The following is a 16,764-nucleotide window of genomic DNA, read 5'->3' as shown; positions in this document are numbered from 1 at the left end:
TTTCTAAATGTTCTCATATGAGCCAAAGGTCAACTTGACTATTAAGAAAAACAGCACTTCAAAGACATGCTCTGTCCCCTTTATAATTGCCTGACTAAAAACAGCCTGATTTGTTTCCTTGGGGAACCACTCTCATCACATTTAATATTTGCCATAGTGTCTGCCCTGTCATTGTCATCTTAGCTTGTGGTTATAAGACACTTTTGGGCACAGTTCGAAACCTCATCTGCTGTTTGTGCTATGTTCGTAACAGCTTTGATTAAGTCTACTGCATTGTTACATGTTCTGAAATTACATGCTTGAGATGATGCAATGGAAAATGGAAGCCGTAAGTAATGTAGAGAGCAGTGTCGGCTCTTAACGTCATTGGGCCACATAAATAATTTCATCCAGTACAAAGTCATGATCAGCCCCTTGACTAGATCTAAAATGCAAAGGCTAAAAGGCCAGGCGGTCAGTTTTGACAGGCAGCACTTGTAAAATATTGGTCAACAGGGTTGGTCAACAGGTTTGACCAACCCTGCACAAGCAAGCAGAAGACATGGTTTTAGGAGAGCCCTGAGTTAAAGCTTAGCCATATCAAGAGCCTTTCTCTCTCTCTCTCTCTCTCTCTCTCTCTCTCTCTCTCTCTCTCTCTCTCTCTCTCTCCCAAGCCTGCTTCCTCTCATTCATTCAAATAGACATCAGAATAATGATGGGAAGACACGGGTTATCGATCAAACACTCACGCTAAAACTGGCACAGGACAAATCAGGGGCTTAGTGAACTGTGATCCCTCCTGCACTCTGATACAGCCCCCCAGTGTGATGTGTCCCTGCAGAAAAGAGAGTTTGGCTGCTCCTTGTGCCCCTGAGCTGTAAGGCTGTTTAATTTATGTCAAAGATGGCTGTTTTAAACATTTTCTACAGCACAGTTTCAGGCATCTTGTCATGGCAGTGCATAATGGATATTCCGGCAGACATGCCATAGACAGATCCATTCATCATGTCGGGGAAGGCAATAAAAAATGCATTATCACAGGCAAAGTTGTAAAATGTAGAAATTGAGAAATTGCTAAATTGAGAAAAAACTCCACTCTATCGCTGTCTTATTGAAATTTAATACACCATGCCTGGTGAAAATAGGGTGCACCACTGACTATTCCTAGCTTACATAAACTTCAACGCAGTATTTGAATTTGTAACTTTATCATATAGCTGGCCTCTACATAGTACATTGTCTGTTCAAACCAACGCGTGCTTGCCCTGGATCAATGGCCGGAACCTCCGCAGGGCGAGCAGTATTGCCAACAACTCGGGGCAGTTGATGTGCCAACATAGCCACGGGCCCGTCAAGGAGCCGGCGGCTGCGTGCCCATTGTATACAGCGCCCCAGCCCATCTTGGAGGCGTCCATCATAACCACGATGCGCCTGGAGACCTGCTCTAGGGGAACACCTGCCTGTAGAAATGTGAGGTCGGTCCAAGGGCTGAAGAGGCGGCGACAGACATGGCCACGCGATGTGTCCCGCAGTGCCATGCCCATCTCGGGACTCGAGTCTGGAGCCAGTGCAAATAAATACACCTTATTTGCCAGGATGCAGTTGCAGACAGACAGCACACTGGAGGTTAAGTCATTTATTAAATAGTGAGCACGGGAGCATCCTATATATTTCCTATGGAGCTAAGTGCATTCGCTTCTGAAATCCAACCAAAAGTTCAGTTTCAGGCTGCAGATGTTTGGACCACTAAATATGTTTGGCAGGCATTTTGACAGGAAACTGGTTTTCAGTACTTAGATTCAGAATTCATACCGTATAATTTTATTTGAACATGGTTGGCAGTGATTGGATGATGCTGGCCATTACTTTTCTGATTGTTAAAATGCTTCAGCACTGGCTATCACTTGTATGGTCTTCAGTGTAATTGGTAACTTCACTGGCCATTAGACTTTGAACATCATCACTTGTCCAGGGGAAACAGTAAAGCTCTGATATTGACTATTAAGGTATTAGGTTGGGAACCATATGATTATTATAATACAGCTTGACAGAAAAGTAATGTCTGTAACGTTTCAAAAACCTGAATAGCCAACATAATATTTTTTTTAATAAAAAATCAGACTTTCTATAGTTTGGTATTATTTAAAACTTCACAATTGAGTCTGCTGTCCAAATATGTGGACATTTTTAGGAAAACTATTTGCTCTAGAATAGTTTTTTTTTTTTTTTGCACATATCTTAGGTACTACTAGTTACAAATCAAACAGAGGAAATGGAGAATGCACACAGCAGTCACGCTTGGGTCTCAGGAGGTTATTATATAGTTACAGCGGAACCAATAATTGGATTGTATTTATACCTCTAAAAACGCTTTGAATTATCATTAAAATAATAATTATATTATTATACTTAAACTTAACTCCAAATATTTTCTCCTAAAAAGTAAGAATAGTTATAAGTAATATAATCTAATCATTCAGAGGAATCGGAATCAGAACCAGAATCATCAAAGTCCTTTCAATACCCATCCCTATTTGAGACATGTCTACAAGGCTTTAAAAAGCATACTATTAACTAAATTGAATCAAAGTCTTTGTTGTGCACATCATATGCAAAAGCTGCTGTGAGCCAGCTGGAAGATGGTAGACCATCTTAGCTGCTATTCCATGGAAGCAAGTAACTATTGCAGCCCTGTTACATGCATGGCAAAGGGGCAAGTGACAAGGAAATAAGTGGTTTCATATGCCTTTCTGAGTGTGAGAAAGATGAAGGAGAGGAGGAAAAATAGAGCAGACTGCAAAGGGGTTGGGGGCAAGAAAGGGAGACTTATGAAAAAGGAGGAGGTGGGGCTACACAGTAGAGAGAGTCTGAGAAAGAGAGAGCGAAAGAGAGAGAGAGAGAAATCTGAGCAGAGTCTGTCTCCACATCGTCTCTCGTACACAAGCCACTGACAGAAACAACCACACACACACAGAGAGAGAGAGAGAGAGAGAAAGAAAGAAAGAGAGAAAAAGAGAGAGCAGAGGATGCACATAGATCCGTCCTCCGTAGATCGCCTACACAGTGTCAGAAATAGAGCTGAGTTTTAAAGGCAGGTGCTTACAAAGGGTCTTACAAAGGTGTGCTAATATATCATCCTGAGAGAGGATACAGATTGACTGACTAACATCAGAAAGGGAAACAAGACAAGAACTGACCGAGATGTATGCTGAAATGACCTATCTTATCACGATAGGTAAGTTTATCATTTTCTCTCTAGACTAAAAAATTTGAGCATTGCATTATCATGCACAGTGCAGATGTGTATTTTCACTGAAAAAGGGCAGATAATTATCGAAATAGAGATGTAATGACATAACAATGTTACCTAGCAACCAGTCAGAAATCAAACTACAGTTATTTTAACATTAAAGTATCAATCCAAATGCTTTTTGGTTTTGCATCACAAAATCTTTTCCACTGAAGTGTATGCAGTTTGAAACTTAAGTTTGAGCTCAGGTTGTGCCATGACAGGTTGAGACTTTTCACACTGCGTGCCAGTTGTGGTCAGCATGCAGAGCACATAGGAATAGAGTAGCACTGACTCACACATTAGCTCAAAGAGTGAGACAGGGAATGTTTTATGTCGCATTGAAATTCCACAGCCAGAGCTTTGCGAAAATAAGGATGATGCAGTGTGCAAGTGAACACTTTGTACGTGTGTGAGTATTCTGGATGTGTTGGGGTGGGGGGGGGTATGGGAGTGGAGACGCATCTGTCATTTCATTGATGTGATCAGCATCCAGCAACTCCCTCTCTCTCTTCCTCTCCCCTCCTCTACCTCCTCCCCGCTGTTGCTATCTAGCTGCCTGTGTCGCTCAGCTGTTCCTCTGTCGCAGTTGAATTTGCAGAAGCGTGCACTCTCTACTTCTATCTCCCAGTCAGCGCCCAGTGCTAATCCCTCTCTGCCTCTTTATGTGTGGGGAGGAAGCGTGCGTGTGTGGGTGTCATGATGGAAGATTGGACCAATACACGTGAGAGTGTTGGCAGGTGTCCAATGCGTTATGCAGCTCCATGAGAGAGAGTGTGTGAGTGTGCAATTTGGCCAGATTGTGTGTGATAAATACAGAAATGCAGGAGTGCTCATATATTTCATAAATTTGCATGTGTGGTTGAAATTACTAGAAGGATGGAATTTCTCTGGATTAAAGGAATATTCTGTGTCAAGAACAAGCTCAATTGACAGTATTTGTGGCCTAATGTGCATTACAACACACACTGGGCCATTTTTTGGAGAGTTTAAAAGCATAAATGTGAAGCTTAGAATGTTCTAAAAGCACTTACATGAATTGTTCTGTTAAAACTGGTGTATTATTTGAGCTGTAAAGTTAATTAGTTGTTTTCACTGTCATTTTAGGGTTTTAGGGTTTATGGTTTTGCATTGTCATGGCAACAAAGCTGTAAAATTGGATAAAACTTTTCACAAAAAAGGTAAGTAAGCGATTTGATCACACTAAAATCACGTTAACACGCATATTGCTTACATCTTGTGGCTATACTTTTGAAACTGTGAGTATTTTAATGTCTACAGACTGTCCCATTCATTTCCATTTTGGTTGCCTCTGCAATACAGATTTATTTAAAGAAAAGTCAAAATAATTGTTTGTGTTAATCAACATCATGCTACAAATGCTGTTGATTGAGCTTAACTTGTATTGAACCCGGAATATTCAGATACACCTTTTCCTAAAGGAAAATATACTGAATACACTGAATGTTAATAGGGACTAAGGTTGTCATCAGTCCCTAACATTCTGCCCAACATCTATTATTGTGCTCGTTTTAGCGAGTAAACGAGCTTGATAGCTTTAAAAAAAAACCTTTAAAGCTATCAAGCAGTTTTTGAAAGACAGGTCCATTATTTTTTTCCCCCAAAAATTGAGTTATGGACATAAGGATGCTGATGTCATAGAATCAAACATTCCATTTTGTGGTGGAAAGTGTTCTGACAGCTCATTACACATTCACACAGACATCAATTAAAAAATTCTTAATAAGTCATACCAAGAAATTAAACACATGACTTGTCCTGCCAACTAGACTGGAAAGATAATTGCATAGTTTGTTTATCGCAATGTTGATTAGCTCTCAGTGTTATGTATGGGCATGATTACTAAATGCAAATAAACACGTATTTCTTGCATGAGGAAGTTCTAAAGGTCTCTGACAGTGCATCACTGTAAATATTATTATCGTTACTGTTGCTCATTGTTTAGAACATTATATTACTTAAGTAATCTAGATGTCCTTTTTACAAGGCAAACTTTATCTAACTAAATTATTATTATTATTTTAACAACAATATATTTATGGTCATTTAGTGCCTAGTTCACCTCTATACTATATCACTCAATGGGTTCCTCCTCTTTCTTTGACTATTTACAAAAGCAGGATTAAAGATGATATGTGTCATTTTTTATGTTTACCTACTCTCTCCTATCTAAACTTAACATGAAGAGACAACTTTAGGTATATTTGTACGTTGATTCCCCGAAAGTGCCCAATATAGCAACATTGGCTCAACCAATAATAGAGTTTGGGGTAGGACTGCTTTTTGATCGACCAATGAAAGACAGAGGAAGTGTTCAGGAGTGGTTACCTGTCATTGTTTTTGGAATTCCAATAGGTGGCCAAAAAAATAACTCACTTCACCTATAAATTCAATGTTTGGTTGGATATTTTATGATGTTTGACAGTTATGTTCCAATGAGTTGTATTTCGAATTTGTTCCAAAAACTTTGAAACCTTTAAAGGGGTCATGACATGGTTTTTTTTATTGTATTATTATGTTCCCTTAGGTGCAATTATAGTATTAATATATTTTTTTTTAAGAAAAACTTTTAAAATCTTGTGATTTATGACCTTTTCCCACCCTGTTTCTCATCCTCTGATTCAAACAGTCTGTTTTGGGGGCGTTTTCCATTTAAGACTTCAGTGTTAACGCCCACTGTTATGATTGGCTAACGTCAGTGCCTATGTACCAATTATTGACGCCCCCAGCCAGAACAATATGCAAGTAAACTAAGTAAAAACACTGTGATTATTCATAATGAATGAAATTGCGCTTTAAAAAGTAGTTTAAAGTTTAAAATAGATTACTTACAGTTTAGCGTCGTCGTTGTTCCCAGAATAGTCGGCACGGACTTATCTTTGAGCAACAGTTTTCTGGCAAAGCCAGCATCATATTGAGATTTGTTCTCAAAACAGTCATCCTTAAAATGTACAGAACAAACGCTTAAGTTAACACTGCCGTGACTGGAGCGTCCGCAAAAAATAAACTGCATCCATTTTTCCCTGACGTCTGGATCTTTCGGCAGCTTATTCAGAGGTTTTGTTTGACCACAGCCAGGAACAGCACATCTGTGTGGCATCGTAATTTTCCTGTGCACAAGTCCATCTCTCAGCACTCGCTGTCCATCGACTGAACACTTGTGAGGCGACGGCGATACTGAAATGAGCGTAGTTGTCTTAGCGCTTAAAGCGTAGTTATCTTGTGCTGGAGGCGGTCATATGCAAACGCTGGTACGTCACTTCTAACCGACACGTCACTTCTAACCATGAATCCAGAACGAGCTGTATTTTGAGTTTGATTAAATAAATGATTCGTTTAGAATGGGGAGGACGTCTTAAAATATTAAACTTGCAGGACGTTTTAATGATACAAAGACCTCTTATATACCAAAAGATCAAGGCAAATTTGGTTTCTCATGTCATGACCCCATTAATGTCTTGATTCCATGATGTACACAGCTTTTGTGCTCAGCTGTAAACCCTTTTCATGCTTCTCATCTAAATTAGATCTTTTAAAGGGAAAGGCAGTTTAAATGAGAGGCAATTTACATGAGCGGAATTATTTTCAATTGATCTTTTTCTATGAGATAAGAAAATAAATTAAAACAAATATATTATGGAGACAAAAACCTCTGCTAAGTAATAAGACCAACAGAAAATGTAAAGGTTGTCCTTCAAAGCACCAGAAAGAAATAACCATTAGTTTTAGATTCCCAGCTGAAGAAAATATACCTCCCGTTTTGGGTGTAAAAATGTGCGTTTAGTTGCGGTGTCACTGACAGTTACTTTACATGCTCCCCTTCCATTTCCCCTAATAGAATAACACACTTAACCACTGAAGTCCACTTATAATTGCATTAAAAGAGCCTATTCCAGTGCATTGCAAAGGTGATAGCAGCGCTTGCCCAGGCCCACGCTACACTGTCAACAGGTACTTCACATTGAGCTCTGAGACAAGAACCCACACTGAAGGGCAAAACACTGCCACGGCTCTGCCTTCTAAAAAATACAAACACCGGGGGTGGACGGTACAGCTGCAAACAATTACTAGGGGTTATCTTTCAAATACAAATACAAAAATGCAGCTACTTTGCAATCTATAGGTGTGTCTCACATGATGCACTACTTCATACTTATACTCAGTGTTGGGTAAGTTACTCTAAAAAGTAATTAATTACGAACTACTAATTACATCTTCTACAGTGCATTTAGATGACTGTACTATTTACTCTGTCTGAAAAGTAATTCCATTACTTATTAATAATTAATAAGCCAAAGAATTTAAGGGGGCTGCATTAAATTAGAAAACATACATTTTAACATTAGACGTTACATTTTTATTTTAAATTAACCATTGTGTAATATAGAATTTTTATATAGTCTATACAGTATTTAACACAATTACATCATAAGTAACTGTAATTAAATTAGTTGCTTTACTGTTTTCAATGAAAAAGTAATTTAATTACAGTAATTAATTACTCAGTAATGCATTAAACCCAAAACTGCTTATATTTACTACAGTGTACTCTGCCAACTAATGTATGAATCTTTAAAGGATCTCGTTTTAAATGGAACTCTAAAGCTCCACTGAAACATTTGCCAATTTTCAGTTGAAAAATGTACGTTTCAAATATGTTATGTGTTTCTGCTAACTTTAGCATGTTAGCTAACCTGAGACCATATAATGTCTCGAATGGCACAAAATACACATTCACACAAAGTGGGGTGATGGTAAAACATTCAACTCACATTTGTAAGGTGCAGTTTTCTCCACAGATGTTTTGGTAGTTCCCAAACCTGCCATCATGACAAATTTTTGTTAGAGTAGCATTGTCAGCACTCCTCTGTTTGCTACATAAGGAAAGCTGCAACTGTTGAGTGCATGAAGTGTCCAACATTCTATACCGTTAAACTATACTATCAGGGCACTGGTAGTATACTACATAAATATTTTCAGTGTGAACACCCTATTCACAAAACATGAGTGTTTTTTTAACTTTGGGCACTTTGTTGCTAGACAAATGTATAAAAAAAATAAAAAATAAAAAATTAAAAAAAAAGACTGGACTAAAAGTGCTCAGTGTCCAACAGTGTATGTACATGCATCACATTAGATTTATGTAATTTTTCTATTTTTTTGTAAAAGTCATAAAATGCCCACCAGAGTGTCATATCCAGCACATCTCAAATTCTGTATTGTGTATTGTGTATGTGTGTAGAACTTTAGAAATTATGGTGATGGAAATAAAATTTTGAAAGTATTTGAAATAAAACTCCTTTGTCTTGCTAAGGCTGACAAAATTACATTGCTAACATTTTATGTATCCTAAATACACACATTTTTATTTTACTTTCACACTTTTTGCATATTTTGGCAGTTATAGCTTGATTGGAAATGATGTCACTTAAAAATATTATTTTCAAAGGTGATACTTATGTTGAGTTTTCATCAAATTTCACTCATCCCATATTTCATTTCAAGCATGCTCTTCTTTGAGACTTTTATTGACTTGGTTAAAGTAAGCTACAATTATTAGGGGCAAAATTGTTTGGTGGGGTGGATATGACACCACACCTGTGGGACAGTCGTAATTTTTGAAGTATTTATATAAATAATTTTCACACAATACATTTTGAAATGGTTTATGTTTATTTCACTCTTTATCATGGATTTTTATAGTTAGTATTGAAGTCTGAGTCTGGAACAAAGCAAAAACACTAAGATCTATGAATAAAAGGCATTAGAACAGTACCAAAAATAAATTAATAAAGGCATGGTACAAAGTTTCCAATTCAGTTTTAATGAGGCTCTCATATAAGAAAAAGAACAAAAGTTGAAATCTTCTCAGTTGGATGAAAATCGACCCCTGGGACATGAAATGGCCTGAAATTGAAGAAACACCCATATAATTTAGAATGGCTTTGAATAGTGCAGACGTATGAGAAATGGGGCAAAACTAATGTCACAGTTCGTTGCTGTCTCTGAGGCATGTGTAGCAAAAGTAAGATGGATAAAGATTTTTTGGAAGGCTTATATTGTAACAATGTCTTCATGCTGCAGGTAAGTGCTGGTGTGTATGTGTGTGAATGTGTAAGTTGGTTTGTCACATAAACATCTGTTAATTTCTCCCCATGTTAGCAATGCTAATGAGGCGGAGAATGTGACGAAGCAGATGCCTCCAGGTGCGAAAAAGAAAGAAAAGGAGATAGAGAGGCGAGACAGTGAAAGAAATGGAGAGAATGAAAGGGTGAGTGAAGGGAGACGATATATGCAGCACACCACTCCATCCTCCCACAGATGATTCTTCACTGATGCCAGATGTTTCAATGATTAAGAAGATGAGAAAGGCTAGGTGCTGCATAGCAGAGATATCTGTTGTTGCAGACATACTCATTTAACTACATCAGCAGGATCGATTGTGTTTATTGATCTGCAAAGGATGAAATGGCATCTTCATGTTATTTACCACATGTGAACAGCTCTCTCCTTCTGTATGGTTGACAACAACATGCATAGCCTCAAACCACATTAAGACATGTGCATGTGATGTTTTGTTTAACTTATCATCATTCAAGCAATGTCATTGACATCTAGCTGTTGTAATCCTTATTTATTATCTTCTATTGGCCCTTGAACAACTCTAGATAATCTCCAATAAACTGACCTTATTAAAAATGTAGAGCAACAACAGGACTAGATATGCAGGCAGAAGTACAGTAAAGAGATTTGGAGGAGAGAGTCCTTAAAAGGAATGAGAACATTGATATGTGGTTCAGTGGAAGAATGATATGATGACATACTGTATAGTGTTGGGAATCAATAACCAGTTCTTATTAAATAATTAATTCTTATTCAGAACCAGTTCCAGTTTTTAACTAAATAATGGAACTCTGTAAGAGGGTATCTAGCTATAAACATTGACGCTTTAAAAAAAGAAGTTAAGAACATTCTTAAGATATCTATTTGGAATACAATAATAAAAATACATATATATATATATATATATATCGTATATATGTATATAAATACAAAAAACATCTAGAGTAAGAAAATAATAATAAAATGTAGTTAATAATATTTTTATTCTAAAAAAAAAAGTGATAGTTCACCTCAAAATTATACTGTAATTCACTCATCATTTACTAATCCTCATGCCATCTCAAACTCATATAACTTTCTTGTGGCGAACACAAAACAAGATATTTAAAAGGATGTTTGATGTGTTTTTGGCCATACAGAGTCAGTCAATTGGGATCAAAACATTTATGCATCAAAAAGGACATGAAAACAGCATAAAAGCAATCGATATGACTCGAATGGTTTAATCCATGTCTTCTAAAGCGATATGATAGTTTTGGTTGATAAAAAAGCAAGAATTCAGTCCATTTTTTTACCAAAAATCTACACTTTTACCCCGCTCTCCTATGCATATTCATGAGAGAAGCTTGTTCATGCGTCCTTGCGCTTGACACGTGCGAGTTTGCATGTTCAAACGAGAACTTCCGGTTATATGGCGCACGGCGTCAGTTCTCCCAAAAACACATCAAACATCCTTAAACAAAATCTTTGTTTGTGTTCCTCATTAAAACTCATTGAAATGAGTTTGTGATGGAATGAGTTTGAGTAAATGATGAGAGAATTATCATTTTGGTTGAACTATCCCTTTGAGAATGTTTCATGAATCTAGCCCCAAACTTGTTAAATTCCTTATGATTCCCAACCCTAATAAAAACATACAAGGTCTGTTCATATTCAAGTTGATTAAAAATGGCTGATGGGTTTAGTTCATCTTGCCAGTATTAATTAATTTAACATTATACACTGCTATGGACAGCAGTCTGGATGGTCAACCATGCACACACCTTTCACTCTCTCTCTCTATAAAGTCAGGCTTGGCTCAGACATCCACGGGCAAGGGCTGACTCCTGGATGCAAGTAAACAGCAATACAGCAAATGAGCTGTGTAAGGAAGTGTATGCATGTGTGCTAGTGTGTGCATAAATGGGTCAAAAGGGCTGTTGAACATTACCTCTCATCCTCGTTGAAGAGGGCAGATGATCTGAGGGCAAGAGAGATCACAGACATCTGCTAGAGAAAGAAAAAGATTGTACTGTCACAACACTACCCATCAATGCATGCACACGCATTCACACTGTCCTCTCTATTGCGCATTTCTTTAAGTGCAAATGCAAACAAATCAACTAAAGGAGCTCTAAAATAAAAGTGAATCAAAGCTGACAGGATTGGGATGTGATGTCTCCATGTTGTGGGTACATATGGCGCTATAGCTTCGATCGCCTTAAGGCACTTTATATAAAGAAGCAGATAGCTCATTTTCAGACGAATGCGGCTGAGTATGTTGCGCATCATATCTGCTAAGGCACAGCATGCACTGCTGTCAAAAGTGAAAACGCTTTGTGCTGAGAGTGGTATGGATATGTCTGATGGCGATGAAGACAGAACGCAACTCACTCACAAGCCTCAAGGGCAAATCTGTGAATAAGCAAACACATCAGTCTGCCATTTTGCAGCCTGGTGATGAACGCAAACAATGACTGTGAAACAACTCAAATAGATTTATCAAACAGGCGGCCATTAACAGTGTAGCTCAGCAGAACATGTTTTTATACTGTACAAACTTACTGCAAAGAGCAGTAGTTCTGGCTACTTCAGCTAATTCTTAATTTGAAAGGTTTTTCAAATAGTTGCTACAATACTCGTGAGTTCAAACCCTGGCTGGAGTCACTCAGGGTGTGCTGAGTGACTCCAGCCAGGTCTCCTAAGCAACCAATTTGGCCTGATTGCTAGGGAGGATTGAGACACATGGGGTAACCTCCTCGTGGTCGCATTAGGGGTTCTCGTTCTCAATGTGACGTGTGGTAAGTTGTGTGTGGATCGAGGAGAGTAGCATGAGCCTCCCGTGCTGTGAGTCTCCGCGGTGTCATGCACAGCGAGCCATGTGATAGGAAGCGCGGATTGGAGGCAACTGAGACTTGCACCCCCATGAGGACCTACTAAGTAATGGGAATTGGGCATTCCAAATTGGGAGAAATGGGAGGAATTTTTTAATTGTTGGCACCAAAATATGTTAACAGACCCATGCCACCAGTGTCAGAAATTAACTTTTAAATTAAGGGACAGTATTTGCAGATTATTAGGGGCATTTTTTTACTTTTGTGTGGGGATATGTATTTCTAACAATTTATAACATATTTCTCATCCGTTTATGTCAAATACTTCAATTTTATTGATTCTTTAAAGCAATAAACCCTCCAAATATAGGCCCCATTCACTTCCATTGTAAATGCCTGACTGTAGCCCACACTGTAAACACCTTTCTTTTTAATAAAGGGGGAAAGAGTCAAAATAATTTTTGTGGTAATCAACATTATGCCAAAAATGCTGATGATTGAACTTATCTTGTATTGAACCTTTAATTCAAATTCTCAAGATTGAGAATTTATTGCCTCTTACCCTAAGAATTAAATCAACATGAATTCATATTTTATGCTATAATATGTATAACTAGTACTATAATAGAATGTTAAGAAAAATATCAGGTGTTACAAACAAAAACAGAAGAATTCATTGCAAGGGTATTTTTTTTATAGATATAATTTTTGGTGGCATTTCTTCCCAGAGCCCCCCTAAATTCCCCCTTACGACTCGAGCGGTTAATTTCATATCTTCTTAAGTGATATAATAGATATGGATGATAAACAAAGCAAAAATTCAGTCCTTATTTAAATCTTCACTTGTGCCCAGCTCTCCTCCGTTTATGAGCAAAGCCTGTTCACATGTCCTTTTGGTCGCATTTTGTCCTCGAGACCCCCTAAATTTCTACTGCATCCCATTGACTAAAAAGACATGGATGTGGAGCAGGGAGCAAAAGTGACAAAATGACATTTTTTGTAATTGTTTTTATAAGACTTCACTCTAGTTTAAAAAAAACTTAAATTAGTTTTTAATCTTAATCTGTGTGTTTTGATAATGTCAGAGATTAGCATTGCTAATAAGCCTAAATATTTTGCTACAGCATCAAGCCAAATATGATTTGTTTGCCATTGGCACATGGGGTTGGATGACAGTTTTTGAATCAAATCTTTATGACTCCTGTTTTTTCAACAATGCTTATTGTCTGAGTCACTCTGTTACTTGTGAGCATTACATCTGAACGCATTTGAACATTTCCCTGTAAAAAAAAAAGAAATCAATAATTTTGCCATAACTTGAGTGAACATATTTTACTGGTTACGAAAAAAGTAGAAAGCTGCAGATCATTTTGGGATGCAATCAAAATCTTAAATCTTATATCTTAAAACGCACGTTTTTTTGACAGAGTAATCAAAAGAATTTTAATGACCACACTATACACAGTACATTTCCCTGTAATCTTGAATGTACAGTATCCTTTGTACTATGGCCTACAGAAATTGAGAACAGTTCATTAAAGCGTAAAAGAGCCCTGCCACTAGAAACTACAAAAAATAGCTGGCCTTGCCTTGTAAACTCTCATCCCTGTCTTATCAAGCGAGCTTGGTTATGAATACTAAGCCATCTCTTCTCATTAATTGCTCACACAATCAGCTTAACCGGGGTCATCTCTGCATTTTCAACTCATTCCAATTAATACTAATCACACTATCATACTGGCTGGGCCAGAAGATTGCACTGTCAGTGCAACTGATCATCTTAGAAATCCATTAACAAAGGAAAGAGCGAAGTGGGACTCTGAGAGTTTATGGTAACCTGATTCAGAATGTTGTAATAGCACTACTTTTTGGTCTTCAACTTTCAAAAATTTTAAATTTAAAGTGCCAGTTCCAGAAACAGACCACATCATGAACAGTTTTCTTTGTAGAATGGCCAAACAGGGAAGAGTGAAACAGACTGGCTGCTGCAAAATCAAAGCCTTTATGTAATATCAGATGGTACACAGCTGAAATATTTATAAGGAACCCCAGTACAATCAATTAGAAGGAAGTGACTCATAAACAAGGGTCGACACGATTCCGTAGCAGATCAAGGCTTTTTCATCAAGGCAGTGAAGGCCTCCATGGAAAGCATATTTAATAAACTTCTATAAGAGAGAATGCCAATGTTTTTATTTTTTTTTAAAAAATCACAATTTAACCCTTCTGTGGTGTTGGTTGTATTAAATAGGTCCAAAAGATAAGCAACACCAAGAAAGGGTTGCCTTCTTTGCATTTTATGTCCCATGGTATGACAAAGGAATTTTTAAAGCTACAAATATTGAATGTAGTCCCACAAAATTAGCTCATATAAGTTATGCATAATATAATTATATAAGAATTAGCTAAATGCTTTTAGATGGACATTCGCATATTATATTTCAGGACATGTGAACTACCCATTTAGTTGCATCTCCAAAATATTTCAGCACTGAGAATCTTATAGGTATAGTAAAATGTGAAAGTATGAAATGTTACATACTGGAAAATTCTTCTACCTGCTTATATATGTAAAGTGCATATTATTTACAGTATTCTTACATGGCATTCTGCCATGTGCAAGAATTTTCTGAGCTGCGCATTTAGTCCACGTCTTACTCAAGCGGAACGTTCACATCTCCTCCCATTTTAAAGTCAAAGAGGAAAGCATGCATGTTTATTACCTCATTCAGATGTGCCCCTGCCCAGCCATTGAAATGCAATTATTCCCACAAGCCAAGGCCGTTTAAGTTATAATGGTCACACTGATATCCATAAATTGGATGGCCAGTCCCACTTCGGCACAATTTCCATTACCCTGTTAGTCACATTTCAAGGTTGCCATCCTTATTATGATATATGCATTTTTTCCTTTGTGAACCATTGCTCCTCCTAATTTCCTGATAAGCAACATAATATTAGCATTTAATAAGAGTTCCTCCATAATAAGAGCTTTCTGGGCAACATTCAGCAGGAGAAAGATTTGTCCATAGGAAAAATAATTGCAAAATACTACAAAACTGGATATTTCATAATGATTGGAACAGGAGAGGTAAACCCACAAAGTAAAATGCGAAGTGTACATATTAACAAAATTATTATAATTTTTATTTTTTTCATATTTCATCTAGAAAGTACTTTCTAGATGAAATATGTTAGTTTAAGCATGAACTTTAAAATATTAATTAAATTAAACATGTGTACTTAAATTCAAACATGAAAAAAATGAATGCTCTAGCTTATAAGAAAACATTATTCATGATTGTTATCATGATTGTTTAAAATGCATTATCATTTATAAATCATGAAGTAGAACACTTTGTTATATTTATTCCCTAATTTGATTACATTTCACAGGTACATAAAATAAGTACATTTGACTTAACTTTTCAAAGCTGGGGTTCCCAGCATGCACTGGGCTTGAATAATTAACAAACTTGCAGGGTTTCATTATTTGCAAGTTTATTTACATCATATTTATTGTTGATTTTGTTGTAGCATTTGGTAACTTCATATTTTGTGAAGTCTGAAGTTCATTTTCTACTCAAAATTACTTGTTCATGATCAAAAAATCTACCTTTTTATTGTTACCGTCATAGTGTTTCACGCAACAAGTGTTGAGTTATGTGTACACAACCCTCTATCTTGTTTCTGTTGCCAGTAATGCAAGGTGATGTTATCAAAAATGCAGTAGGCTTGCCTGTGGAAGGCTTCCATATGTCATGTGGTACATGATTAAACGTGTTTATAAGAAAACTTTAAAAGTAAAATATTCCGATACATTTAAGTAACATGTACATCAGATTTGTAAGTAAAAGTTACTCAAATGTATTAACTGAAATTTTTACAGTAAATCTATTCACTTGAATCAATATTATTTCATGAAGTCAAGTAAATTTTATAAAATGTTATACCATTAAATGTACATAGAAAAACTATTTTTTCCAGTGTATACATAAACACATCTTTAAAATCATATCCCACAGTGCCTGAAAATGTATTAAAAGCACAACACCAGCATCTATTGCTATAGAGCCATAAAACATCAGCCCTATGTACCCAATCAAGGCGTAACTGCATACTAATTAGAAAACAGAGGTTTGCCAAAGGACATATTTAAGATGCATGAATACAGTGTGAGAGGATTGTAGCTGCATAGACGGCCCCAAGGCAGCCAGCCTGCTAAATTTATATGCTGCAAAAATGTTCACACTAATATTATAACCAAGTGGACACTGGCAACTTTAATAAACACAATATTAACATGTTCCCCTTCTATCACTCACTCAATATTGTGTCGAATGAAGTGACACAAGGGGTCTTCTTGGGACGCCAAACGTAGCACTGAACCTGAGAAAAGGCCAATGTCAAGTTGGCAGACATAATTTGCATGCCCCACCCCGGACATACGGGTATAAAGGAAAACGGGGCAGCAAGTGCCAGTCAGAATTTTTCTTCGGTGCCGAACGGTTGTGCAACAGCAAGCTGAGTTCCCCACTG

At 37.1% G+C, this 16,764-nt stretch overlaps 1 protein-coding gene across 2 annotated transcripts in view; it reads left to right on the top strand.

The window, feature by feature from the left end:
- Positions 1-2,938: 2,938 nt before the first annotated feature.
- The window catches only part of lrrn2 (leucine rich repeat neuronal 2), an 86,844-nt gene continuing 73,018 nt past the window's right edge, over positions 2,939-16,764 (top strand). The window contains exons 1-2 of one of the 2 annotated variants that reach the window (XM_052100940.1): positions 2,939-3,214; positions 9,452-9,560. The gene's annotated coding sequence lies outside the window, so the exon portion shown is untranslated. The remainder of the gene's footprint in view (positions 3,215-9,451; positions 9,561-16,764) is intronic. The other variant, XM_052100939.1, reaches the window with a different exon arrangement.

This window comes from Xyrauchen texanus, chromosome 32 (genome assembly GCF_025860055.1).
Source record: "Xyrauchen texanus isolate HMW12.3.18 chromosome 32, RBS_HiC_50CHRs, whole genome shotgun sequence".
Taxonomy (NCBI): domain Eukaryota; kingdom Metazoa; phylum Chordata; class Actinopteri; order Cypriniformes; family Catostomidae; genus Xyrauchen; species Xyrauchen texanus.
The sequence above is the reverse complement of the archived record's forward strand: the minus strand, read 5'-3'. Positions and strand labels throughout refer to the sequence as shown.